We start from the raw sequence: 27766 nt of genomic DNA, 5'->3' as shown, positions 1-27766 counted from the left end.
TCGCCTGGAAAAGTTCGTTGGTTACTCATACGCTTATGTACAGCATCCTATGTACCCCATACACTTGAGTAGTATCATCATGATATGTAGCCGGATTGAACGCACCGGCGGCTAACTCAAACTACCATTTCTGACAACATTTAAAGGAAATACCACATCTTCACACAGTTACACCTTGTGGATATTTTGCACATTGACTTCAAATCACGGACCTCCCAACTGGGCATTTGGAGATACATTTTCTCGCAGAAAAGGTGATTTGAACACCTTGTTTAATCGACGGGTGCTTTGAAGCGCCACTGAGGGGTTATCCACGCCAGCGCTGTTGGCGGGCTGGTAGTCAATATACCGCATCTTTACAACGTAGCTACCAGTAACTCGCGCAGACGACAGCAACATCGATATCGCGCTTGGTAGAATTTCTGAAAATTCACCTGTGAACAACTTGAAAGTGATTGCACGCATGACTTGGAGTTTTTATACCTGAGCACTTTGACCCTGGAGCTTCCATCACGCATCACTTTGCCGACTTTTGAGGAAAACTATGTCTCATCTTTCCAGGACTAAATTTTTCTGGCCAAGTCCGATGGCTTTGCCCAAGGCAAAATCAGGAATCATATTTTTTGTGAACGCTGTTCTTCTTCTGTGGAGCGTCACACTGGCGAAAACACTGCAGCCGATTGCTTGGGACAAAAACAACTCAAAGTAAGTCAAAATTCACTATTTATCACTCCTCACAACTTTCATTTGTTATACTTGTAAATATTGTCGTGTAAAATTGTACAATGATCATGAAACAAAGTTGTAGATTATTTTCTAGACGGTTTCCCCTGTTAGTTTTGATTTGTTGTAACACTATTAAACAGGTGTATTTTATATTATTCGCCGAATTCAGTAATTGCAGTTTCATTCACTTTTATTGCGTAACTGTAAAAGAGTTATCTCCAGCTGTCAAAAGTTGCAGAAGTAGAAATTGTAGTTTGACAATTTTCTGGGTCTATTTAAAACTTTCTATACATTATAGTTTTCTATTTTTAATGTGCTTAATGTACATGTTTGTTCTGTAATTATTTTGTATTAGAATATGATTAGGATTTATATTAGTTGTGATTTAGGCCAATATTATTTATAAAAAAGACGGCGGAAAAGTGATAATTGCATTGGATTATTAATTTTCCATCCGCATACCAACTAACTGACACAACTTATGAAACCATAAATGATGGCTTGTCTTCATTTTATAACTTTACGAAAGCCATACTTTTATACAACTTTACGACAATCGGAAATGCCAAATCTTTGTATTGCTTCCGAAAGCATTATCTTTTTACGACCACATGGCTCAGCTCAGCCGCGGATTTGTGATGTCAGGAGCCGACGATTTAGTGCCCAAGACCCCCATCTCTTTATGCTGTCGACAGCTCTATTACTCATTGAAATGCAAGAGTTTAGATCCCCCATTGTTATTCTAACTAATCTTCACTTACAATTCATGTATAGTCTGCCAAAGCCTCTTGAAAAAAGCCCCTATTATAGCGACTTATATGACGAGTTCATTACTGTTTTTTTACGGCTCGCAACGCACCATTTTGCAGTGGTCGAAACACGACACAGCTGCCTAGCCCACAAGCCGCTGAAATTGCCTGCGAGTTACTCGCATCGCTGACCCCGCCCGAACCCCGACGGCCCTAACCCGGCTAATGCGGTTCGATTTTTTTTGTTTCCTCACTCTCTTCGCACCTTCTCTCCGCTCTAAAACCAATTCCAAAGGCTGTTTTGTTCGATAAAAAAAGGCGATGGAAAAGGGTATTATAGAGCAGCTTCTGTTGGGAATGATACTATGCTAATAGGGCTTGGAAACAATGCGGATTGTTACGGTATTGGGCCAATAATGAAGGCCTTTCTAGGGGAGCTAGCTGTTCAGGGAGGCTGTTGTATTTCCCCAGAATTTAATGAGGTCCCGAGATAGTCGTGATAATCGGTCAAAACACAATCAGGCTTGTATTCTCTTTACCAGAAATTCTCTTTTAGAGGTTATTTTGGTTATCATGCTTTCAGATTACTGCAAAACATTTCTCAATGTACATTTTTTCTTCTTCCATGTTATTCTCACATCTCCCTGGTTTCAGACAGTTCAGGTTCTTAATCTTATTGTAAAAATAATGTTATAAAGTTTTCTTATTTTTTTGACTTTTATAATAATTAATGTTCCCATCTTTCACTTGTACAATGTTTTCAAGTGTTCAATTTTTCATAGTTTTTTACCCATTTATTAATAATGAATATGATGTGAAATATTTTTGTAATAAAATCAAAATGTACTATGCAGTTTTTGAAATTTTAGGCCTGTATATAAGTCCTAATACAAGTAGACCTACAATAATATTCACATTTTGTTCATATTTCCATCCTAATTCTGCAGACAAACTCAATACTTTTGTAGTATAGATGAATAATATTCTTGATAGATTCATTTTATTGAATGGAATGAGATGAAAAGCTGTGAATTTACTAAAAGAAAAGTGTTGATATCCTAAAGTTACATACTGTAATTATATTCACAATTTCATTTGGCAATACAAAAAAACAAACATTGCAGAACAATAAGTCTTTCCACGTCTAGACAAGAATCCTATTACATACACCTTTCCTACCGAGCCAGAATTTGTAAATCACCCCCAAAGCGTGATCCCGCATTATTCACTCAATTTCGTGGTTTTGCGTTTTGGAAAAGAATCACTGTTTTGATGGGTTGCATTATTGAGAGTCATTGGTCATGGAATTTGTTGATTTCTGACCTTGGTGACCTCACAATATGCATGGAAATGGCGTTGCCAATTTGAGAGGTTGGTGGTCCGTAGGCGCAATTTTTTTTTACACGCTAGCCTGGCCATTTCTATGAGAAACACCATGGAAACGACTAATATTAGTCTAGCAGCCTACATGCGAGGTGCATGATGATACACATGTACATCATGCATGACAATCATCAGATAAAGACATAGCTGGCCCTTGTAAATGAGACGACCACCGCAGCCATCGGGCGATGGAATTCAAAAACTTAATTTATTTTAATTTAATTTAGGAACTTTACATTAATCTTGATCTAAGGAGACACGAACGAACGAACGTTCAGCTAGAGAGCAACCAAGTTAAACTGCGGTAGTGCATGCCTACATGTAGGCTTTACCACCAGCGCACTTTTACGAGTATTACGGCGAAACTGGCCAGGCTAGCGTGTAAAAAAAATATTCGCGGTCCGTAGATGGTTTGAGAAATGGTTAATGTGTGATGGTTTTGATGGGAAGGGTGTTTATAAATACTTGTCAAAGGGGCATTAATTTTAATATTATGGATAGGCCCGCCAGCCAGTTTGATGTACACTGTACTTTGTAAATGTACTACCGGTATGCACAGCCAAGAACCGAGGAATAGAGAGAAGAGAGAGGAGAAAAGAGATGAGAAGAAAAAGAGAGAGAGAGAGAGAAGGGAGGGAGGGAGAGAAGAGAGAATCCACACTAAATATTTAAAAAAGAGGGAAGAGACAAAGAAAGATAGAATTGTAACAGATTATGAATCAGAAACAAAGAAGGAATGAGGGAAAATAAGAGAGAGAGAGAGAGAGAGAGAGAGAGAGAGAGAGAGAGAGTGAAAAAGAGACCGTGAGAGAAAATTATAGTAAAGTACAAACAAATAACTAAAAGTTAGGAGAATAAGATTACCTTGAACTAGAACTACCTGATTCTATCTGGAGCACGAAATCCTAGATTTCAATGTTATTTCCTGATGAAGTGTAATTGAATTTGAATCTGGAAATACTCGCTGTCGTTATGGTTATCTTATACAGGTGAAAATTGAGCCCCAATCAACAGCTCTATTCCCAAACTCAAGGTGAATTCAATTCAACCAGTAATTTGTAAACTATCCAAAGTGAAACTGCAGAGATTTTTTCATGAGGAGAAGGCATTCTCTCCAATTGAATTTATTGACATGAAAATACTCCTTGCCAATTGCCATGTCCAATGGACTAGAACCATTGAAATTACCTTACACACCACAAAATGTTATAGATGTCTGTAATTGTAAGTACATGTACATATACATGTGCTTACTTCAATTGTGATTGAAATCTAGTATTTTTAAACTACTTTGTGGTATTAGTCATAGAGTCAAACGGTTTAACAAATTATAATTTTTCTGTTATTGACGTGTGAATCAATCATTAAGATGTTGTACAGCATTTAAGTTGAATTTGAAAGTAGTCCCATTAGTTATGTACACCAGGAATAACATCTTCCCAATATTGTATTGCATATATAGACAAAATATTGTCGCTGTTTTCACGAAGTGACGGTAGTAAAAAAAAATTGCATTCACTTTGCATGACGATTTTCCTCACTACCGTCACTTCGTGAAAATAGGGATGAAATGATGTACTTGTGGTGGATTGAATAGAAAATGAAGAAAACAGAAGGAAGAGAAAATGTTCAAAAAAGGGATATATTGCACATAATTTCAGTGCATGTTTGCTATTTGCTAGCTTTGTATTTCTAAGACTCTTGTTATCGTTGTTGTGTGAATTTAATAAGTATTTTGAAGGACAGACTAATTACCTATTGATGTAGGCCTACTCCAGAGGGTACATGTAAGCTAAATTACAACGAAACTCTCTGCAGCAATAGGCAGTACAGGCTTTCATTTTAGTGTACAGAATTGCAGGTTAGGTACATCCAGTTCATGTATCAATAAGTTTTCCACAATAGTTGTTTCAAACTTTAATATAATTGCATTTTTATAAATTTGAATGCAATAATTGAAATAACTCAGAATTATATAAATTTTATTCCTCAAAATTGCTATTCTATTGCCATAAAAATGTTCCCCCTTTCTGTTTCTGATAAGATGTCTTTTCCAAACTTTTAATTTCAAGACAGTGCAGATTGTTTGATAGGTAAGCCTCTAACTAAGCCTATAGGTTTTAGGATTTCAATTTGAATTGTAAAATGTAAAATGAATGGTTTTCCCTGTTAACAATGAAAATATACAGTACACTAAATGCAGGAAACTTTTTTGTCAGATCTAGACTACAGTGTAGTTGTCCCACATGCACATAAGGCCCACATCCGTAGAAACCTGTATAGATTCCACCACAGTTTCCGCTAATGGGCCACCCGCCGGGCCAAGTTCAATGCAAGACAACGACAGGACCTAAACATAGTCTACCACCGGCTTGTCCTAGCGGTCGTTGGGTCTCCGCTTACGCAAAAAATCCCAGCGACGGCCGACGACACCGCGAACATTTGTCAAACAGATGTGGCATCAATGTAATCCTCTCTTTCTCGACTTTTGTCTTTAAAAAGTTGGGAAGAATTCGGGAGGCTGGGTTGGGAAGAAGATGTATGTTTGATAACGTGAGGAAAAACACATGTTTGTTATGGTGTGTGATATCAGTATCACCCAATGGGAGTATTGAGAAAGGCAGATTTTTCCCAGAGATATTACACAGTGTGAAGTACATGGGTAATCTGGTGTATTATGCCCAATTCCTGCCAAATTTGTCAGGAAAGTGACACTTATAAAAGGTGTATATTGATTTAAAGACATGATATGTTTGAAAATGTTCTAAACTATACAGCTTTGGGTTGTCCTATTTAAATGTCAATGTCCTATAATAATTGTAGTAGACACATAAAATGTGTTCAAAGGTATTATTTTACATTAAATGTTTTTCTGACTCTATGCAGAAAGACATGGATAACAATAATGCTGTGACATTGCACTTTAAATTATGAAAAGTCATGTGTGAAATTGATATTTTTAAAGGGCTGAAGGTTTTTAGAATATTATTCTTTCACTGTGTAGGTCTAGGCCTATATTGTTGTTGAATCCAATATTTTTTGCTTTAATTCAGCAGGTGATATATTGATAACAATCTCGGCATTTACATGAATACAACAACATGCATGTAAATATATAGCTAGCCAATTCCAATATGTTGACCTTATACATATATACATGCATAAATGTATATACCATACATGTAGGTTGAATTTAGGTTCTCATTGTTTGTGGCCGCATAAAACGTGTCGATTCTGTGCGTTTTCTCTTAGATTGATGAGGAGCTTGACACTGAAATTCACGCTAAACATAATACTCACGAAAGCTCAAGGTGATATCCACAATCATTTTGATGAATAGTTAACAGGGACAAAGGAAAGAAAATCATATAAAACTAGGTTAAGCAAGGTTAAAATGATAGAAAGAAGAAAGAGAGAGAGGGAGGGAGAGAGAGAGAGAGAGAGGGAGGGGGAGAGGGAGAGAAAGAGAGAGTGAGAGAGAGATGGATAAAGAGGGGGAGAGATAAAAGATTCAAAACAATCACTATCAATTGGATAGCGTGAAGTCCTCATTTTGTTAGCGATAGAATCATAGATTTCAAGATTATAAGAGTTTTTAATGAAGATTCCTTGATTTAGTGCTAAGCACATGCAATATTTTGTAATTTCATCCCATTCCCATCACAATAATATTAAATTTCTCCTACATGTAGGTTACAATTTTTTCAGTGGCAAGTAGATGAAGTCATACTTGAAAGTTTAGAGGTATATTATGATAATAATAATAATAATATTCTGCTTTTATATAGCGCTTAATACAAATGTCTCTAAGCACTTTACAGATATACTATTATGAACTCTCACCTAGATTGCATAGCAAACAAGCAAGTCTACCTATACAACTATAATTTACTAGGGGACTACACTACAGTATCTCATTTCAGCAGAAAGTCACATTCTTAGTACGATATCAAAGATTTTTTTAATGGCATTTCAACAAGATTTCTTGACATAGTCCAGACTCTACCAAATGGACGCATTGCGGCGCTCGGTCAGATATAAATCTCCCCTTATTATCACTTCACCTCCCCATTGGGTAAGTTTTGAGCGCTAGACAACAACATTCCAACGCTGAAGGTGCATTACCACTAGCCAGAGGTGAAAGCTCAACACTAACTTTAATGTAACTGGTCTAGATTGAATTCTTTATAGTCTGTATGCAACAATGAATGAGTCCTATGTTAAAACCTGTTCTTGGGCAAACCCCTCCCTGGTCAGATAAAAAAAAGAGAAACAAAAAAACGGAAACATATAAAAAAGCAGAAGTATGAAGTTGCGAACTGTCCAGATTGCAATACTGGTTGATTAATTACCTATATCATTGCAAATTTTTATTTTCATTTTTCTTTATGGATAACTGATTTTCTTATAACTGAAGATAGGAAATGATGACATGTTTGTTATTTCTTCTGTAAAAATTATGTTTCTATCTGTAATTTACTACGATACAGAAAATAACAAATCTGCATCCTCACCCGCAGTATATACAAAAACCTACTGTAATTGAAAACGTTGGCTCATGAAAACAGACCTTTCATGTCCCCGATAAAAGAAAATGACCAGAAGAGATAGCGGAGAGGCCAGGATGAGTAATTTCAAAGGCCTTGGATCGTGATGGAAAAAGCCCTGTAACACTGCGTCTAGGGAGTCACCTGTATTATATTGGCTTCTATGCATCTACAGTAGTAGGGCCATTCGCCTACATCAAATCCTGCAGTTTTCTAAAGGTTTTTTTATTGCTCGAGTTTCTGTTTGTTTACCTCTGAAATGGAAAGCTTTGTGTCAGACTTATGTCACAGAAGAAATGTAGAGTGGATTGCATGATTTACGAGTGAATGTATAACATGTTAAAGGTGATTCTTTGTGAAGATGCTCATTTGTTTGCGTTTAAAGCTTGACTGCATATACCGGTAGGACTATATACTGCTGATGTACTGTACACATGTACAGGTACAGTGCATGTGCACGTAGTAATATTGGGTTTTCATGATTTTGCCAATTTCATAATGGCATGTTGGGTTGTGGTTAGAAGCAGTTCTAGATGGTGGAGGTGCTAAGGGGGGGGGGGGGGGGGGCTTTCGGGACTTCAAGCCCTACACCCAATTTTTATTGATTAAAAATGAGTTTTAATGAGGCACATGAAGAAAATGAAGGCAAGAACCCATGAGCCCTCAAAAAGCCCATAACTTATACTTCTAGAACTAGGGACAGGAGGAGGTCCTATGTGTTATTCTTGTCCTCTTCCCTCTCTCCTTCTCTCTCCCTTCCTCCTCTCTCTCTCTCTCTCTCTCTCTCTCTCTTGCTATCAATTGGGAAAGGGGGGAGGGGGCATAAATTTCCCCCTTCACAGGGCCCCTCCGAGATCCACCCTCTGGATCTTCTCAATAAACACAGGAGCCAAGTTCAAGACAAATATTGTGCTTTGAAGTAAACATCGGTGAGTCTGGGATTGGGTAACAGAAGTAAATGGGTGGTGAAGATTTGTGGTAGCTCAGCGGTGGTTAGCCAAGATGGGCGAATAGTTGATTCATGGACTCTTGTAAGTCCACGGTTTGATTCAAAGATTAAGTCCAGTTCTGTTCATGAGATTTATTGTGTGTAAGCGTTCAGAAAAGGTTGATTTTGAAATTGAAATGGAAATGGTTATTTTATTAAAGAAAATTATGTGGAACTGAAAGCCAAGGGCTGAAATGCATGGAGTTTACAAAGTGAAATCACAAAAACAAATTATCTTACAAATGTCTATTGCATTCACGATAAGTCATTAAAAAGTAATACATGTACATGTACATGTATAAGCCAATAATAAAAATGTTTTAAAAGGGCTCGATACCCTGATTATTGATCTTTCTGAATGGGGGATTTCCCACAGCCCCATCTATTTTCCCTCTCTTCAATTTCAACGATGTAAATGTCTTTAAAAAGAGACATAATTTGATGTTCATCAGATAATTGTAAAGGTGTGATTGGGTACATGTTCATGTACTTCTTAAGTTCTTATAATAAATTATTATTGTAAAATTTAATTTAATTTTTTATTCATCTCACAACAAATGCAAATTGTAAATTAGGTTCTTTTATTCTGATCTGAATGCATTTTTTACAGATTCAATAATACTTGATGAAAAGGAAATCAAATTATTTTGTTCCCTAGTTTCTAGTGGAAAGTAGCTTTAAAGAAAATCTTAAGATTTGAACCAGAGGTGGTTTTCTTTGACTATTCCAGACAATTTTATAGCTCCATTTCAATGCCACTATACAGTAATAAAATCTAACCAGACCTACCGAGCTGCTAAAGTTTGATCTAAAGTTTGATCGTTTATTTTTCCAGCCACGCAGGCTTTTTGAATTTTTGATGCGGCAATTCCTCGGAAAATGATTAGGGAGGACCATTGGTCATGAATAAATAACTGACGTGAACTTGAAGCATGTGATCGATCAGTTCTGCAGTTCATGAACTTAAATGCCTCAACAGCTATTCATGTTTTTTTCGAAAGCTCCTTGGTACTTGTCAAGAATTGTCTGGGCTTATTGTACTTTTGCATTCAATACCCTTTATTATGAATGAAGGCTATGGTCATGTGTAGTGTCTGTTGAGAGCCAGAAGGGCATTAGATCTGTGTTAAAGGCCCACCGTACTACTTATAGCTACTTGCGCCCTCTACAGTATAATATAGCAAACAATACCTAATCGGTGCATGTTGGTCCCCCATGATCCTCTTTTTCTTATGTTAATTAAGAGCTGAGTTGATGAGATAGCCACCTGCCAGTGAGCACCCTGGGTGGTCTAATCCCTCCTGGCCAAACTAGTACAGACAGGCTTTAAATGAATGGCATTAAAGTCCTTCTGATCTGGAGCAGATGAAAGTGCAAGTTCAGATTGTCTGACTCTGTTTGGAGCCAGAAGGGCGTTATATCTCATATTCTTGAATACAGAGTTTTACACCTTCTGGCTCTGAATGGATAATATAGTGCTGTGAGATACATGGCTGCATGTGTGAAGGTCATGCTTTGTATGTGTGCTTTGCCTAAGGTTTACAGCAGCAAGCAATATAATATTTATACTGCCAATATACCTCCGATGAGATTTAAATTATACTGCATTTTGGTGAAAGACAGATGAATTATGCATCAATTTGAGTATGATACCAAGAGAAATATGTTACAGTCTGTAGATTATCATGGTTAATACCTCAGGTACTTGTCTTTTCTTAAATTGTGATATATTAATTTAAATGTTTAAATTGTGATATGTTAGCACTTACCAGGAAAGCCTATGCTATGCTCTACAGGCAAAGAGCTTAAAATGCCATTGTGCAAACCCTTTTGCAGCCCCATAATGTACTTGCACACGATACCTTAATAATGTCCATGATTTATTGGAGTAGGCCTTGTGGCATTGACATTTATATTCTCTCCAATCCTTCAAACGTCTAATGAGAATCACAATGAAAATGATAGGACCTTTCCATTAATATGAATATATTAAAGCCCGAAGTATTCTTGATTGCTCTCCCTTTTCCTGCTTCAGTATTACACTTGAATTACATGAATGTTTCATAATCATTACCTCTTTCTCACAATCCTTTTGGCGTAGCTACATGTATAGATTCTGTTATGTACCATAATAATCGTAATGGTTTTCATGTATTTCTCTGTTCAAGAGATAGATGTACAAATTCTGATTGAAAATATCGTATTCAATGATAAAATCATGAATCATGCATAATTTGAATACATTCTAACAAAAAAAATCCTGTTTCTCAATCACGACCCTTTCCCAGCCCCCTTATAATATACATGATTTCCCAATCATGGCCTGACTTATTAAAGCAGGCCCGCAGCAGACACGCATGTTGAAGCGACCATGCAGCTGCCTCGCTGAAATTGCATATTTCATAACTCTCTGCCCCTCAATTACAAACGAGACTTTGACGTTCCCCAGTCGAACCGAACGGCAATCAAGATCTCACACCTCCTCGGGATGGTGAGTTCAGCTTCAGGGAGGTAGGGCGGCCACGGCCACGTTGTTCGTGTCTGAGTGACATTCACATTAGCGTTTTTTTCTCTTTTTTTTCAATGTTCTGTAAATACATTCGTGTTGCAGTGACGTTCACATTAGCATTTTTATTTACTTTTTTTGTGCAATGTTCTGTAAATACATTTTGTTAAAATATAAAAAGTTTTTATGCTTAAAATATTTCAAATCTGCTTGCTTTTCATGTTTGTATCATTATGTTCTTGTGAAAGCATTTAATAATGTTTCGTCCACTTTCTTTAACCATAAAGAGAGTTTACAAAAGCATTCTAATGATATAAATAATATCAAAATAATACTGTATAATAAATACTGTACAAAAAAACAGCGGTGAGGATTTCTCTCATAGAACTTTTCAGTAGTTGTCAGTAATAAATTCTCATAAACAAGAGGCTCTTGGTTTGAAAACAAGTTGATGCGCTAGTGCACTTTATTTAGTAAGGTATTAATCCTCATTATTACCTAGTACCTCGGAGAGGACTTGAAGCTGCCAGTCCCCTGGTTGCTTACTCAAAATCATACACAAGCAATCTTAGCAGCCAGGTAAAACAAAACAAAACCAACAAACCATAAACTTAATCCATCTCATATCCTTGATAATGGTTATGAGTTGCATACTAGAAGCTTTGTCATTTGCGATGATCTTGCAGACAGTCACGATCAAATTATGATTAAGCAAAATCTGGCATTTTCTGGCTACGTTCTGATCGAGCAAAGCACGAAAGTGATGATTGATTAATTAAACAACACACTAACGTTCACCAACGCAAACTCTCTCAAATCACTCCCAAGTTGTCTAGGTGGGCGTGTGAACACATCCATTGTTTAACATACCAGTCCAATCCCACCCGTCACAACGTGCTTGATTAGCTGACGAAGCGGCTTTTAAAAATTGAATTAGATGCTAATATTGTATGATGGGGGAAGGGGGTTCTATACTCTCCCCAGCCAATCTGTCAAGTCCGCGATGTTGTTCCGAGGGCACGCACACGAAAGTTCTCGCGGCTCCAAATTGAGTGCCGAGACGGTGGATATCTTTAATTAATTCGGTAAAGATGATGAGAACGGCGGAAGTTGCCGAGGGCTGGTTGCGGAGGAGGTATAAAGGAGTGGGGAAATATCTTTACGAATATGGCTCCCAGCTATGTTTTTATGAGCAACAAAATGCAAGGAGAATATTTCTGTAATTTTGGAATAAAAGTACCGGCGTCCTTTGAGACATTTAATGAATAAGGTGAAACCTGCTTTAGCGGCCACCTGTATAGAAAGACCACCTGTCTATAATGACTGCATCTTATTGTCTCTCATGAGCAGAGTTTCCCACTGAAACCTGTATTAAAGGAACCTGTACATAAAGACCACCTACTCATAAAGACCACTTTTTGGGTCCCCCTGGAGCGGTCTCTTATAAACGGGTTTCACTGTATCCGTCTTCTTTCTCAATCCAGCTTTAGGGGCTTACACAACCTCTTTTTTATATATTTTTTCTATATGAAATTATTGCCTTATTGGTACATTGTAAAAATTCATATATATTTCATGCCAAATTATTTTCTATGAACATGTATTTTGTTGAAGAACAATTATATAAAAATCTAGCTACACAACCCAACCTGTATAACCAATCTTTGGGTTTTCCAATATTGCCTAATTAAGTCCTCTCTGTTTACTCAATTGCTCATATCGGCATACATTGAATGCAAAGTTAATTACGAGTATCATGTTATGATATTCCCATTCCAGAATCCAGACATAAATTGTATCTCGTCTGTTGAGAGCCAGAAGGGTGTTAGCTCTATTGAGTAGCGTACAAGTTAACACACTTCTCGCTCTAAGCAGATGTTAAACACATCACATTTTTATCACACCTTGGTCCTCTTCTGTAATTAACACAAAGGTATGCAAGTAATTGGATTTCTAACAGGTGAATTACGGGCATATCGTCATCATGATAATCCCATTTTGGGCATAGTTTATGCATGTTTTATATATTACTCCAGAGTATATTTGCTGGTTGTGTTATTAATGAGATAGAGGGTAATTAGATTTTGTACAGGTGTATCACATGCAGATCATAATCTCATTTCGTACATTGTTAGATGTATGTTACACTTACACCCTTTACCACCTGCATGTTGTGTAATTAATACCTTTGGATACCATGATAGTTATGAATATCATAATACCATCTCTGGAACAGTCTACCTCACCCTACAGGTGAATTACATGTACACTGTACATGAACATACCATCATTTCATTTCAGGCATATTTGGTGTAAGACTGTAAAAAATACACTATCTTAGACATACCTGTTGTGTTATTAACTCAGTTATGGAAGTGAAATTGCACTCCATATAATATATACAGGTGAAAATTACAATCCCATTTTGGGGGGCATGCATTAGGCTGGCAGTTGTAAATTACCTGACCAAACATACATGTACGTGTACGTGTACATTACTAGAATGTTGTGTAATTAACTTACATAGGAGGTAATTAGATTTCATACAGGTAGATTACATTGGTAATGTAATCTCCTTTCTAGCATACTTGATGTAAGTTAGGTACATTGCGTTTCTTTTGTAATGAACTACATACGTACATGTACATTGATATAATTGGATTTCGTACAGGTGAAACGCTCGTGACCTAGAATAGACTGAGGGGGACAAAATCAATCGCGACCTTGCCTTTTGTTGTCGAAGAAAAGTTTTGTTATGCGGCAACCTGTAGTATCTAGTGTATTGTGCATAAACTGTGTACATACAGTGTATTGTTCAGAGAGGGATTAAAAATAGGCTAGAATAGTAGTGGTGCGTCTGAGATGAAAAGGGGAAAGGGAGAAGGGTAAGGGATATGGGGTTAGGGAAAGAGAAGAGGGTTGATTATGTAATAGATGAATTGAAGTGGAACTGGCACATCTGGTAACCATGTGGAGTAATATAGAGACTGGAAAATGAATTGTGATTTATAATGAATGTAAGTGACAAAGTACATTGTAGGCTTGCACATGTAGACAGTGATGGGAGTCATGAAAGTTATGAGTGAAGTGAGAGAAAGAGAGGGAGGGAGAGATAGAAAGAGAGAGATGAAGAGAGAGAGCGATAGAGAAGAGTTCAAGAGAAGAGAAGAGAAGATCAAGATAGAGAGAAGTAGGAGAGTGAAATTAAGCCAGAAAAAGACAGAGACAAAGTGGTAGAGAAAGAGAGAGAAGGAAAGAGAATACGGAGCGAGAGATAGAAGAAAAGAAAAGAAAACTAAGTTGGGTCGTCTGAGAAAAAGAGAGGAAAATAACAATATATTCTTAAATAAAAATCTTATCTAGCAAATATAATTATAAAGAAGCAATGTGTATAGTGGGCAAACTAATAAACCATATTCAAACAGACGTGAAAATACAACCCCCACTTTTCTCCATCATGCACTCTGCCAAAATATGTTATTGAATAAACATTCCTCTCCTTCCCCAAAAATATTCAAATAAATCTCATGCCAGTCAGACGGCTGAGGATGGAAGAGATGAAAATAAACAGAGATAGTATCAGCAAATATGATAAGAGGGGTTCTACATGCATACATGAGTGTGTGCTTACATAGATGAGTCATGCCTTAAATACAGGCTTAGCTAGGCTCTGATATTAGTTCCAGGGAGCGCATCTATGTAGATTTAAAGAGAATGAAAGATGAGAAATAATTTCAGAGCTTTCTTAGGCTACAGTGCATTTATATGTTAGTTTGGAAGAAAAGCATACAATGTAGAAGAAAACTTGAAATGTCCTCTGAAAAGGAAATTCTTCTCTTTGCTCTCGTTTTTGAACTACCGATATATGTGATGAGAATTTAAGAAATGACTGAAAAGAAATGAAATGTAGATTTATCAATGGAACAGAATTTCAAATAAGAGTGCATTTCAATTGTCGTTATACTTTATATTTTATGATATACCGTTATTTCACAATGTGGATAAGTTGAAACTTGTGATCAAGGAAAATTTTGCTTTTATAAATGAAACAAGGAATAAACTGAATAGGGGGTCTTTTCATTTACTAGCTGTAAATAGCATTGATTGAGCAGCAATAATCCATCATGTTGGGGGTCTGAAAAGTGTCACAATTGACATCACAACAATAGTTATTTCACACCGAACCAAAAACTTTATTGATTTGATAAAAATATACATTCAGGCTTGTACCTCACTTACATTTTGAAATGAGAGTGGTGTTTATATATTTTAGCTTTCTAAAGTGATAAATGTTATGTCCTCATTCATTTGGATAAGTCCAGGGATTATTGAATTGTGTTACTTCTGTCCATTGAGCATCTTTAATTCTTAATCATTTTTTATAGTGCAGATACATTGCAGGATGTATTAATAATGATGAATAATGCTAATGCAACCTTAAAGGTAAAGACCAGTATTGGAAACGCCCCAATTTCAAAAAATGAAATGGAAGCTCCCATTACCAATCATGTGAAAGAATATGTTTTGACTAATACATGATGATGATAATAAAAAATTTGCTGGGAAACCGCCTACTAATTCATATATTTGGTAAATTTGTTTCTCTCATGGTCTGTGAGAGATATAGGGTAGTCCCATATACATCTTTCTGTGTATAGTGCTTGTAACTTTACGAAGAATGGGCCAAATTTCTTATCATTTTGATGATTCCAGAACCTTGCAGATGCTAGATGCTAGATGATCAACCTTTTCTGATCGATTCCACAACGTTTCTTTCACAATGCAATCGCATGACCATAACTGGTCTTTACCTTTAATATGTATGCATCCATATGAACATCTTCATCTACGTTTTCTCTTGTGCATTAGCCCATGTCCATCTCATCAGCATTCAACTTTATAAATATTTATCATGACCGACAATATGAAAGCAACTGTAGTATGCACTGGCGCTCCGATAGAAATATCTCTATCTGTTTTTTCATCATACATCGTCCAAGTTCATCACAAGTAGTCGGCTTAATACAATTTAAAATGATAAATAGTGTGAAAGTAACCATGACATGCACCCACATCAACGTCTTCATCTACGTTTTTCTCTGGTGTTAAGTAATCGGATTGAGCAGTTTATTTCATCCCGATGTGTATTTGTGGAATCTGTGCCGCCAAATATTGGGGTTTCCAGTTTCCTCTATTTAAAGACGGAGCAAGAGCTCCTAAGAACCTGTCCATGCTATTTGCCTTGCTACTCAGGCACTCAACATGCGAGATGCGTTCCCACTGGTTTCCAATGTCTCCCATTTTCAGTGTTTCATGTTGTGCGCAACCCCTTTCATCATTGACATTTGTACATTATGAAGTTAACTACTATTAATTGGAGCCTTGTGGATCCAACCAGATGTAATGTCAAAGTATAGACCTCAAGAACATGGCCGACAACCACATTTAGGAGTTGGGTATTACAGTTTTACAAAACTATAATCTGATGTCCTTCTTTCAATTCCCTCCAAAAAATACAGCATTTTCATGTTTCTACTACCATACCAAATAAAATAAAAATCTATTTTAGCAAGATAGCAACTAGATGACAGTTTTGTCATAAAAGTGCAATGGAAACATGCTTTATAGTGGGGAAAGCCTGATTGACCAAGAGTTTTATTTTCAAAGAGAAATTATTGTTTGGTTGTGGAACAGAAGTGGTTGAATTTAGAGAGGATTTGATTATTATGTTTCAGTTTTCTAGCGGCGAGACGATGAGATGTCTTCGAGATTTGTGGATTTTTTTTAGCGTGCCTACTTCAGAGTTTGTCTAATATGTGTCGGGACTTGAGCTGAGAAAGATGTAATTTTGGTTTTATATTATAAATTAAATGTAGAGAGAGAGAGAGATGGGTAGAGAGAGAGAGAGAGATAAGGGCTTGTGAGAGAAGTCCCTTTTGAGTTTAATTCAGAAGATAAAGAATTATAGGATGAAGCAGTATCATTATTTTTAAACCTGTAACTGCTATTAGTCCAGTCGATATGTTTATAAACCATTTTGAACGTCTGGCTTTGGGATTTTTGGATGATGATGATACTAATTTCAAAAGGACCTTTTGTACAAACAAAAAAATAACTGTAAAGAAGACTTTTACATACTACTAAAATGGCTAATACTGACTCATCTGTTGTCTTAAATTGATTGGATTTGTCTGCTTACATAATGACTACTACTATTAAATGTGCCATACATGTATTTGGTAATGCGGGGGCAGGGGAGGGGGGGGGGGGATTGTGCCCGACTATCCCCACGTTTTTAGTCTTTAGTCTTTAGTCAAACCCTTTTAGTCATATGGCTAGACAATAATTTACAAAGACTATAATAAGATGACTAACTCAAGTAGATTACATGTATTCTGTTTATTCTATGACCTACATGAACAAACACATGCATGTTGACATTTTAAATTAAGATTGAACAGATTGTGTAATGACAGTTTAATAAGGTGTTAGATCATGGACTTACTTGGTTAGATTATCTGATTGATGTAAGTCAATTTGTCTAGCTCTTTTGATTGATAAGGAAGGGAAGAAGGAAGGAAGTTTGAGAAGGGAGAGAAGAAAGATGTAGGCGTATTGAAGGAGATCATGGAGAAGAAGGAGAAATAGGAGAATTGGAAGAAGAGGGAAGATGAGGGGGTGAAGGATGATGAGAATGAAGGAGGGAGGGGGCAAGGAGAAGGAAGAGTAGCTGGTGGAAGAAGAAGGGAAATAGAAAAGAAGATTACTAAGAGAAGGTCAGGGGGAAATTAACACGTTTCAACAAAATGCCTGAGATCAAAAAGGGAAGGAAGAAATAGTCTTTATAACAAATCAGCAATGACGTTGGCTGAACACATTTTTGATAAAAGCCTCTCTATTCCAACAAGGTAGTTCAATAAATCACTGTTACAATTGACATGGTCTATTTCACAATACATGCGGTCAGAGACAGATTACAATACAGGAATGCTTGAATGGTATATATCACAAATAATAGAAAATAGATGGTAAACTTCATAAACAAAATACTTATTCTTAAGCTTGTTTACTGGATCTTGAATGCATTATAGATTCGTCAGCTCGCTGTGACAAATAACGTTATAGTCTGGTCGTTGAAAAGAAGGACAGCTCTTACACTAGCCACTTGTCGCCATTTCTGGCTGTACTCTTTTCTTCGGCTCGCCATCAAGTTCAAAACCTTTCTTTCTCTCTACCCAGCAAAATAATTGGCCCAGTTTCGCCATTGTTCCCGTCTCTCGAAAAAGGGCAGTTTATTCTACTTTCAGGCTATCCAATTCCATCAAAACGGACCAGGATTTAGGATGGGGACTCCTGAAAATAGGAGCCGGAGTGAGCTTGGTTGCAAGCGAGAGGATATTAAAAAGTTTTATTTTGAGCGAGAGTGGCTTTATTGACAAAAGGGGCTTGCAACTTTTTTATTTTTCTCTTTTTCCGCTTTACGAAACGGGTTTAGCAACTGGGTCAGGACCCCGATGGGAATTAAGAGTTTTGGCTTACACAGGGGTAACAATGGGACTAAGGAGGGGTGAATGTGCTACTGAAGGGGTGCAGACTCGCACCCCTTGGATGGTAGAGTGTGCCATGCACTCATGGCGGGGTGAACCGTTAACCATGTTGCTTTTTTGTAGCGGTAGAACCATCGCATGATGTACCTGTATGCAGAAACCTTGTGCAGATTGGGCGCAGTTAATCTTGTAATGAATAAAGTGGCCAATGAAATATTTAGGATAATCTGGAGTGAAAGAGGGAGAGAGAGAGCGAGAGAGAGAGAGAGGGAGAGAGAGAGAGAGAGAGAGAGAGAGAGAGAGAGAGAGAGAGAAAATGTGATTGATGTATCTTACTGCATCAATTTACACATTACTGAAATCTCCCCTATAAAGACTTTTAACACATTATCTTTTGCTAGCAAAAAGGATGTAAGTACTGTGATAAACTATATGAGTTAATGTCCTTCTGACTTTCACAATACAACATGTAGGCCCAACATTATGCGATGACTCATAATAAAGTGCATTGCTTCTATCATGAGATGTAAAGTGGTACAAGGCTGTTTCTTTGTAAATTGTATGCAGGTGTGCTATACTGTATTTGGCATATATGTGCTCTTTTGCTTCTGAACTCTATAGACAAATGTGTGTGTGTACAACCTGTCCAGAAAGGCCACCTGTCTGCAATGGCCGCTTTTCGGATCCATTCAGTCTTTATAGACAGGTATAGCTGCATGTATGCTATACATAGTACATACCATGCCCATAACATTTCGATCTCTGCCGTATACAAACTGAAGCACTTGTACTGTAGCTATGATATTTACAACAAGCCATCCTAGAAATGTAATTAACCACTCGTGTTAATTACCCCAGGGGGAAGCCAATGTAAATTACGAGATGGTATTTGAAGCAGTGATCCAGCTACTTCTACATGTCATTATGCACATCCAAGTCAACCACAAGTTATTAGTATAGCTTACCACTAATCCAAGTGGGAGAAAACCAGTCTTTTGTACCAAGCCATAACATTGACCATAATTTGAACTAGATAAATAGGTACAGGACTTTTAGAGGAGCTGGGCTAGTCCTTGGATCCCATTTTAATCCATTAATTCTACATTGATTGTATGACCACTCCAATTTTAACCTCCCCCTCTTGTAAACGCTTTCAGGTCTTTGTGGTGTTCAAATATAAGAACAACTGACCAAGCAAAGATCTGTACACAGCTAAGAAGGATTTCATTATTTACTCTTTAAGGACAATTCTCTATCTTTAATGCTTGGACTCCTTTTAAATACAGTTATACAATGTACCTGTATAAAGATACCATAGCATTATACAGTGCGTCCCAGAAAAAATGAAACCGAGAAGTATCAATGTTTTTTCATAACTTAATCACAACCATAATTAATGAATGATACATATTAGGAAAGCTTAGAGTCTCCTCTTTCAGTCGATGCTACTCATGTGATGCATATTTCACGCATGAGTGATTAAAAGCAATTTGAAGGAAGGAAACCAAAAAGAGGAGACTCTAAGCTTTCCAAATATGTATCATTCATTAATTATAGTTGTGATTAAGTTATGATAGAACATCGATACTTCTCGGTTTTGTTTTTTCTGGGACGCACTGTATTGTCTGGTGGGAAACAGAGGGGTGTTAAATTGTTTGCCTGTTGTATTTCATGCTCCTAATTGTTTTGGAACTTTATGTTTATTAATGAACTTGTTAGTTTGTTTTTGTAAATATAGAATCCCCTGGAAGGGAAATGATCATCAAAATTATAATTGCAATTACCTGAAAAAGCAGATGAACTAATTGATATCTAAATCTTTATAACATTTGATGATCTTCAATTCTTTATAAAATTTGATGATTTGCCTCTCTTTCTCTCCACCACTTTACTGAATACAGGCTATTACATAATAACAAACAACATATTAAAATTGTATAACTTATTGACTACAATTATGTCTATGTATAAAGGCAATGTAAATGCAGCCATATTGCTTGATGCAGAGGCAAGACATGTAAGGCGTATATGGATGGAGCTCTGTACACGACCCTAATATCATTTAGATGCTCGGTAAAACTCCACATCAGCCCTCCCTGCACATTTAGCAATCATTTGTCCCACAAATTACCCCCATTGGAAAGGCTCTTTCAGACTGGCCCACAAGTTTTCCTACAACCATAGCCACATCACGTGCAATCTACTCAGTGTAAACAGTGCAAACTTTCAATTGCATTTGTGTGTTGTGCTGTGAGTTTTAAAGAGGTTGTGCGCTATTAAGTGTTTTATGAGAGGCAACATATTATAATGGCAGTGAAAACTTGCCCCAAGATTTAATGCCTCTAGCTATGCGTTCATTGAGAAACTTTACAACTGCACTGTTTTGTACGTCTGCATGTTGTGCTGGCGGCAGCATGAACACAGCCTTAATTTCCAGCAAGTGTACATATAGGAGCTGACATTAGTTAGGTTCATATGAGAGTCCGTAAACTTTAAGTTTAGGTTGTGGTTTGAACTTTGAGCTTATCTTGTAGTTCACGGGCATTCAAGGAATACATTCCTACCAGTGCCTATTTAACACCTGGGTGCAGAGTGTAAAATGTAGATTAACGGCTTGCCACAGGACATCGTTGCCGAGGCAGGATTCTAACCCGTACCTTGTGGTCCACAGTCCGGAAAAATATCCACTAGACCACAACACCTCTACAACTATCTTGAAGGTTATGTTACATGTACCTTTTAGTTATAAACTTTGAATACAGTACACATTGTTTCAGTCAGTTAAAAACCTTTGTTGTTAGTGGATCATTGTTTAAAACTTTGAGTTTCTGCAAACTTCACGTTTAAAACTACGATCATCCAGTGTGAATATAGCCATAGAAATCCAATAACACATAACCTTCTTACGAAGGGGTAGAAAAATGTTTGCCTTTACCTCCTCTTTTTCCCAAGATTTAATTCATTTTGAAGTTCATGCCTGGAAGGCTCTTGGATTTGAATGGAGGGTTTATTTTGGATAAAAGTGTGAAAAATTTAGATGGAAGTGTAGTAATGTAATACAGGGTCTAGAGTGGAGGAGCATTGGTTAAGGAATTGTTGTGAGTAGTTCAATGGTGGAATTTGAGGGATGTAATTATGCTTGATTCATTCGACAAATTTGATTTGAATGACAGCTTTGAAATTGTGTGGAGTTACAAGAATTCTGAAATATTATTGCCGATATATTACAAGACAAGAATAGCATACTCTGTAGAACATGGAATTTCTTATTATTTTGAATATGAAGTGTGCTATTACTGGAAATTGTTATTTTTGCGAATGATTGGTACTTGCGAGAACATGCAGAAACATATTGCTTAGAAGTTTGAATATAAGTATGTACAGATATTGGCAGAAATTGGCAGAAAATAGCACTGGCAGAATTGGCAGAAATAGTCAGTTTTGGGATAGATTGATACAAAAGAAGGCAACATATTTTTCATAACATAGAATTAAGTTTCAGACTACTATTACACTTTTGATACATCCTAGGTTTACAGATTATAGACCCATACTATGTGCCAAATCAAGAAACGCACTTGGTACTTGCTAGAGCATATTATGAACTATCGACCCACATTTTGCAGAACTATAGACCCATAGTCCTATACTATCCAATCATACGTAGTCATATGCCAAGCACTAATGATCGTGGTCTGTGGATGTTTGTTTATAAAGATGTCTAGGGAGATGGAGAGGATAGGAGTAGGAGGAGAATCATTTTGATGAGCATTCCATGTTGAATGTATGTGCAGGGGATCAAGAGGGCATAGGGGAGGATTAAGATTTACTTGGAATAGGGGTAATGGGGGTGAAGGGGAGGACAGGAGATGGGGATCACAGGAAGCATAGGGGAGGATTAAGATTTAGTTGAAAGAGGGGTAAGGGGGTGCATGGGAGGGTCTGAGATGGGTGTTCCACGGAGCATAGGGGTGGATTAAGATTTAGTTGAAAGAGGGGTAATGGGGTGCAGAGGAGGGCAGGAGATGGGGATCACAGGAAGCATAGGGGAGGATTAAGATTTAGCTGGAAGAGGGGTAATGGGGGTGAAGGGGAGGACAGGAGATGGGTGTTCCACGGAGCATAGGGGAGGATTAAGATTAAAGGGATCGTTTAACAATGTTAAATCTGATATACACGGCCCTACGTGTTATCAGTGTCTGTGATATGGTGTAATATTGAAGCCCTAAAAAAATTGCGCTTCAAAATGATCAAGAAGTGCCTCAAAAAAGTAAAAATCATTGAGTGACTGGTTTTACCATACTCGTTTTCCCCAATAGACTGTAGTGTTATGAAAACCGTCAGGCGAACGGTTTTCAAAATTTATAATTCCAATCATAAATATCTTGATAATCAGACAGGCGATCGGCTTGTAAAAGTCATGGGGTTCCTGACTGACCTAAAGGTTTATAATTATCATTGCATCATGAGCTAAATCCAGAATTTTGTTTCAGAATCTGAGACAAAGTTACCGGATCCCTTTAAGTTGTGAGAGGGGTAATGGGGTGCAGGGGAGGGCAGGAGATGGGGATCACAGGGAGCATAGGGGGGGGATTAAGATTTAGTTGTAAGAGGGGTAATGGGGTGCAGAGGAGGGAAGAAGATGGGGATTCCAGGGAGCATAGGGGTGGATTAAGATTTAGTTGAAAGAGGGGTAATGGGGTGCAGGGGAGGGCAGGAGATGGGGATCACAGGGAGCATAGGGGTGGATTAAGATTTAGTTGAAAGAGGGGTAATGGGGTGCAGAGGAGGGCAGGAGATGGGGATCACAGGGAGCATAGGGGTGGATTAAGATTTAGTTGAAAGAGGGGTAATGGGGTGCAGAGGAGGGCAGGAGATGGGGATCACAGGGAGCATAGGGGTGGATTAAGATTTAGTTGAAAGAGGGGTAATGGGGTGCAGAGGAGGGCAGGAGATGGGGATCACAGTGAGCATAGGGGTGGATTAAGATTTAGTTGAAAGAGGGGTAAGGGGGTGCATGGGAGGGTCTGAGATGGGGATTCCAAGGAGCATAGGGGAAGATTAAGATTAAGTTGGGAGAGGGGTAATGGGGTGCAGGGGAGGGCAGGAGATGGGGATTCCAGGGAGCGTAGGGGTGGATTAAGATTTAGTTGGAAGAGGGGTAATGGGGGTGCATGGGAGGGTCTGAGATGGGGATTCCAGGGAGCGTAGGGGTGGATTAAGATTTAGTTGAAAGAGGGAGTAGTGATGGTGCTAGAGAAGGTGGAGATCAATTCGATGAGCATTCCATTCCAAATAAATGTGATGAGGTTCAAGAGAGCATTGGAAGGGTAGAGACTGATGTAGGAGAAAGGAGGAGAGAGGGGGGGGGGGTGTACATATGGTGTTAATCGGATTGTTCGGGGGAGGACAATAATCATTAGGGAAAGAGATGGATAGCTGTATGACAGGAGAATATGCCTCTGTCATCGTATAAAGGAAAATCAACATTCAGTGGCAATAAGTTGCAATGCAGGAAATGTTAGAAGACATTATAGTTAGCCTTCGAAGCAGACGCAGTATGCAAATAAACATTTTTTTCTTTTACTATATGGGCGATGAAAGGGTGTCATATATAGGAGATAATATTTACAAATCAAATCTTTCAGATATCACTTGTTTCAGGTTTTCTTCTTCTTGACATCAATGAAACATCTTCTCTTTATGCATTGAAAGATTTCCTTCTAACGATCTGAGTTTTTTTTTTTACACAAAGGGCAAAAAAAGAAGATCAATTTGTCTTCCTTCCTGTCTCCTGAGCGATAACAAGTCGGTAAAAATTGATGCACTTTCTTAGAATGTCAAGATCATGTAGATCTTTTATTTATTGTCACTCATTAGAGCCTGAGGCTGATGTTTAGGATGGCACTAAACCTCCGTTGGGCTTACATAATTAATGCTAATTTCTTGCAATTTTTTATTGAGGAGGAAAATACCGAGAAGACGCTTCGACGTCTAGCTCAGGCTGCATCACGATCGCTTGATTAAAAGTACCGCCATTGTTCATCTCGCTTAAAGGTGCGATTGCATCTTTATAGAGACTTTCTAATGTTATAGACAAAACATTGGAAATTTGAGCAGATCAAATCTAATCAATTTAAATAAATTGAGTGAAGTAGAACATCCACAATTTTGGATCATCATCAATATCTTGATAGAGTCTTCCATAAGTTTGTGCAAAAGTAAAAGTTTGTTTTTTAATTGAATAATCACAGTATTGTTGGGAATGTGATTCAATTACTTTATGGCGTGACACTTTCACTAATCTCATCCACTTGTGTAAATAAAAATTGTGAAAGTTTTGTTTTGTTTTATGGAAGGAAGTAGCAAGAATCTTCAAAGACCTTGAAAAAAAACATGACCAGGTACTACTTGAATGAAGGAGAACCTTCACAGCGAGGAAAATCATTTAATTGTCTCAACAAGTTTTGTGAAAATGTTATTTGGGCTCCCAACACTTGAGAGGGGCTTTAACACCGTGATGGTTCTGTGTGAACCTGGCTAATATGATGTCTTATTTTTATGCATCTGATGGAGGTTATGAAGTTCAGTGAAGTGTTTGAGTTTGAGTTGATTTTGAGTTTATTGAGCTGCGAAGGTATCGTGTGAACCTGGCTAATATGATGTCTTATTTTCATGTATCTGGTGGAGGTTATGAAGTTCAGTGAAGTGTTTATTAAGCTGTGAAGGTTTTGTGTGAACCTGGCTAATATGATGTCGTATTTTCATGTATCTGGTGGAGCTGAGGTTATGAAGTTCAGTGAAGTGTTTATTGAGCTATGAAGGTATCGTGTGAACATGGCCAATATGATGTCTTATTTTCATGTATCTGGTTGAGGTTATGAAGTTCAGTGAAGTGTTTATTGAGCTGTCTGGAAATAGAATAGGGTATGACGCAGAGATAGGTGATGAGTTTAACACGTTGAGAGTATGCGAGGAGCATAACACAGGAGGGCACTGAACGTTTGGTATAGGGAGGGAGAGGGAGAGATGGAGAGAAAGAGAGAGAGAGAGAGAGAGAGAGAGAGAGAGAGAGAGAAACAGAAAATGAGTACGAGATAAAGACAGAAAAATAGAGAAACAGAGACAGAGAGAGAGAGAGCGATGGAGAGAGAATGATGGATACGCATAGAGAAAGAGATGGAGAAAAGGAGAAAGCAGGAATAGAGAAACAGAAAGAATGACCGAAGGAGAAAGGGTGATAGGAATATTGTAGGAAAAAAAAGATTTCAATAACGAAGGGATATACCCCATTGAGAAAGACGATATACAATATTATACATGTAGTTGTGAGATAGAGAAAGAGGATGAGAGATAGAGAGAGAAAACAAATGTGAATACACCTATCTTGGGCCCTATTATATGTGTCAATCTGTCTGCGTCTTGACCTCGTTTGCATTTCCTCCCGCCTATCTTAAATACTTTTTCTTTACTCCAGAACCAGTACCTTCTTCCATCGTTTCACTCAATGATTGATCTACAGTATGAACACACCCATGCGTCCCCATTATATGTGTCCATCTGTCTACATCTTGAAACCATTTACACCTTATTGCCTGTCTTAAATACTTTTTCATTAATCCGGTACCTTCTTCCATCGTTTCACTCAGCGTATAATCTACAGTATGAACACACCTATCTATTACATTTGTCCATCTGTCTACATCTTGACACTGTTTACACCTTCTTATTGCCTATCTTTAGTACTTTTTATTTAATCCACTACCTGCTTCCATCGTTTCACTCAACGTATAATCTAAAATGTGAACAAGCCTATCTATTACATGTGTCCATCTGTCCGCGTCTTGACCCCGTTCACACCTTCAATCACCCGTCTTACTCCTCGTTTCCTGTATTTGATGTCATTACCATTAAAGCATCTCACTCAAGAGGCTATCTCGCAACTTTCCTCGCCGCCTCCGTTTATAGCGCTCTATTTCTTTTGACGATGTCGTTTGCGGTGGCCACGACTGGCTGGCTCACTTGTATATTGGCTCTGAATGTGTGTGTGTGTAAATGTCTCAATGTATAATGAAATTCATTTGCCAGAAGTTTTCTAGTGTAGTCAAGAATTCAATGTTTCTTCCACTCATGAAATAACGGAACAATCCAAATGATATAATGTATAAGGTCTACATGGAGAAGTCATGAATTTTAATATGTAAACTTATTATTCATATGCATCTTTATATTTCCTCACAAAGAAAGGGAAAAATGAAATGAAAGTTTATCAAAAATCAGATGAATTTAAGAGGTAATCTGTCCATGTTGACAGAATACCTAATTATGATAGTTTAATGAGTTTATGTGTGATGCATATGAAATCATTATAAAACTTGATTTGTACTAAACATTGTTTAACCGTCCGTAATGCTAACCTTTTATATTTTGTCTTCTTTTCTTTTCATGTGCTGTTCTTCCATTGGTTCATTTAATTAGGTAAGTGACTTTCAAAATTGATTTTATAGTATAAAATAGAAGAGAACTTGAGGGAAAGAGAACAAGAGATGTAAGTTAACAACCGCATTCTCATGTAGAGACAAAAGTGGTTCTAAAATATGGGATTAAAGAAAATGAAAGGCAAGCAAAAAAGAAAAGAAAAAGGAGTCTACGAAAGGACTATCACTCAATCTATCCATCTACCCCTCAATTTAGGGAGGAAAGATGCCGAATGCTACATGCCATCGTCATGACAACCCCTCCCATCTGTCTCTCTCTCCTCCCCAATAAGGGACTAGGTTAAGAGGTGTGCTGAGTGGCTTGCTATACTAAAACAAGAAACATACCCACACCGGCGATCATAAAACCAACTTTATAACACCAGACATGAAAGTGATAATGATAGCCTGGTAATATGCCAACGCTTATTGTCGTCGTTGGCGCACTTAACTTTCAAGAGCCTGCAAAATGTGGGGAGACGTGACAAGCCACAGAATTTTGCGGACGATGGCTCGTAAATTATTCCACCGATTAGGAGCTGTGACGCCACATAAATTGTATAAAATAAAATTGTTATCCCTGGATCAAGGGGCACAGAGTGGGCTTTAAACTGAGATAAAAATGTTTTTACACGATTGATGCTCTCAAATTAAGTTATCATTCACATAATTTGTGTTAACTTTCATAGATCAAAGGAATTGTTAAACACAATGATAATACAAATACAGTGAAAAGGATAAAACAACACATTTTCCATATGGTAATTTTAAGTTATCCATACATATCGTGGTTTCATATACTTTCATTGTTTGCATCAATTTTTTATCAGCCGACAAATTTGA

At 37.5% G+C, this 27766-nt stretch overlaps 1 long non-coding RNA gene across 1 annotated transcript; it reads left to right on the top strand.

The window, feature by feature from the left end:
• The first annotated feature begins 14 nt into the window (after positions 1 to 14).
• On the top strand, positions 15 to 27088 carry LOC115927223. Its single transcript, XR_004065509.1, has 2 exons — positions 15 to 705; positions 26925 to 27088. It is a non-coding gene; the product is annotated as an uncharacterized LOC115927223 (long non-coding RNA).
• Positions 27089 to 27766: the final 678 nt, after the last annotated feature.

Source organism: Strongylocentrotus purpuratus, unplaced genomic scaffold (assembly GCF_000002235.5).
Source record: "Strongylocentrotus purpuratus isolate Spur 01 unplaced genomic scaffold, Spur_5.0 spur5_scaffold_20, whole genome shotgun sequence".
Taxonomy (NCBI): domain Eukaryota; kingdom Metazoa; phylum Echinodermata; class Echinoidea; order Camarodonta; family Strongylocentrotidae; genus Strongylocentrotus; species Strongylocentrotus purpuratus.
Note: the sequence above shows the minus strand (reverse complement) of the source record. Positions and strands in the feature narration are given on the sequence as shown.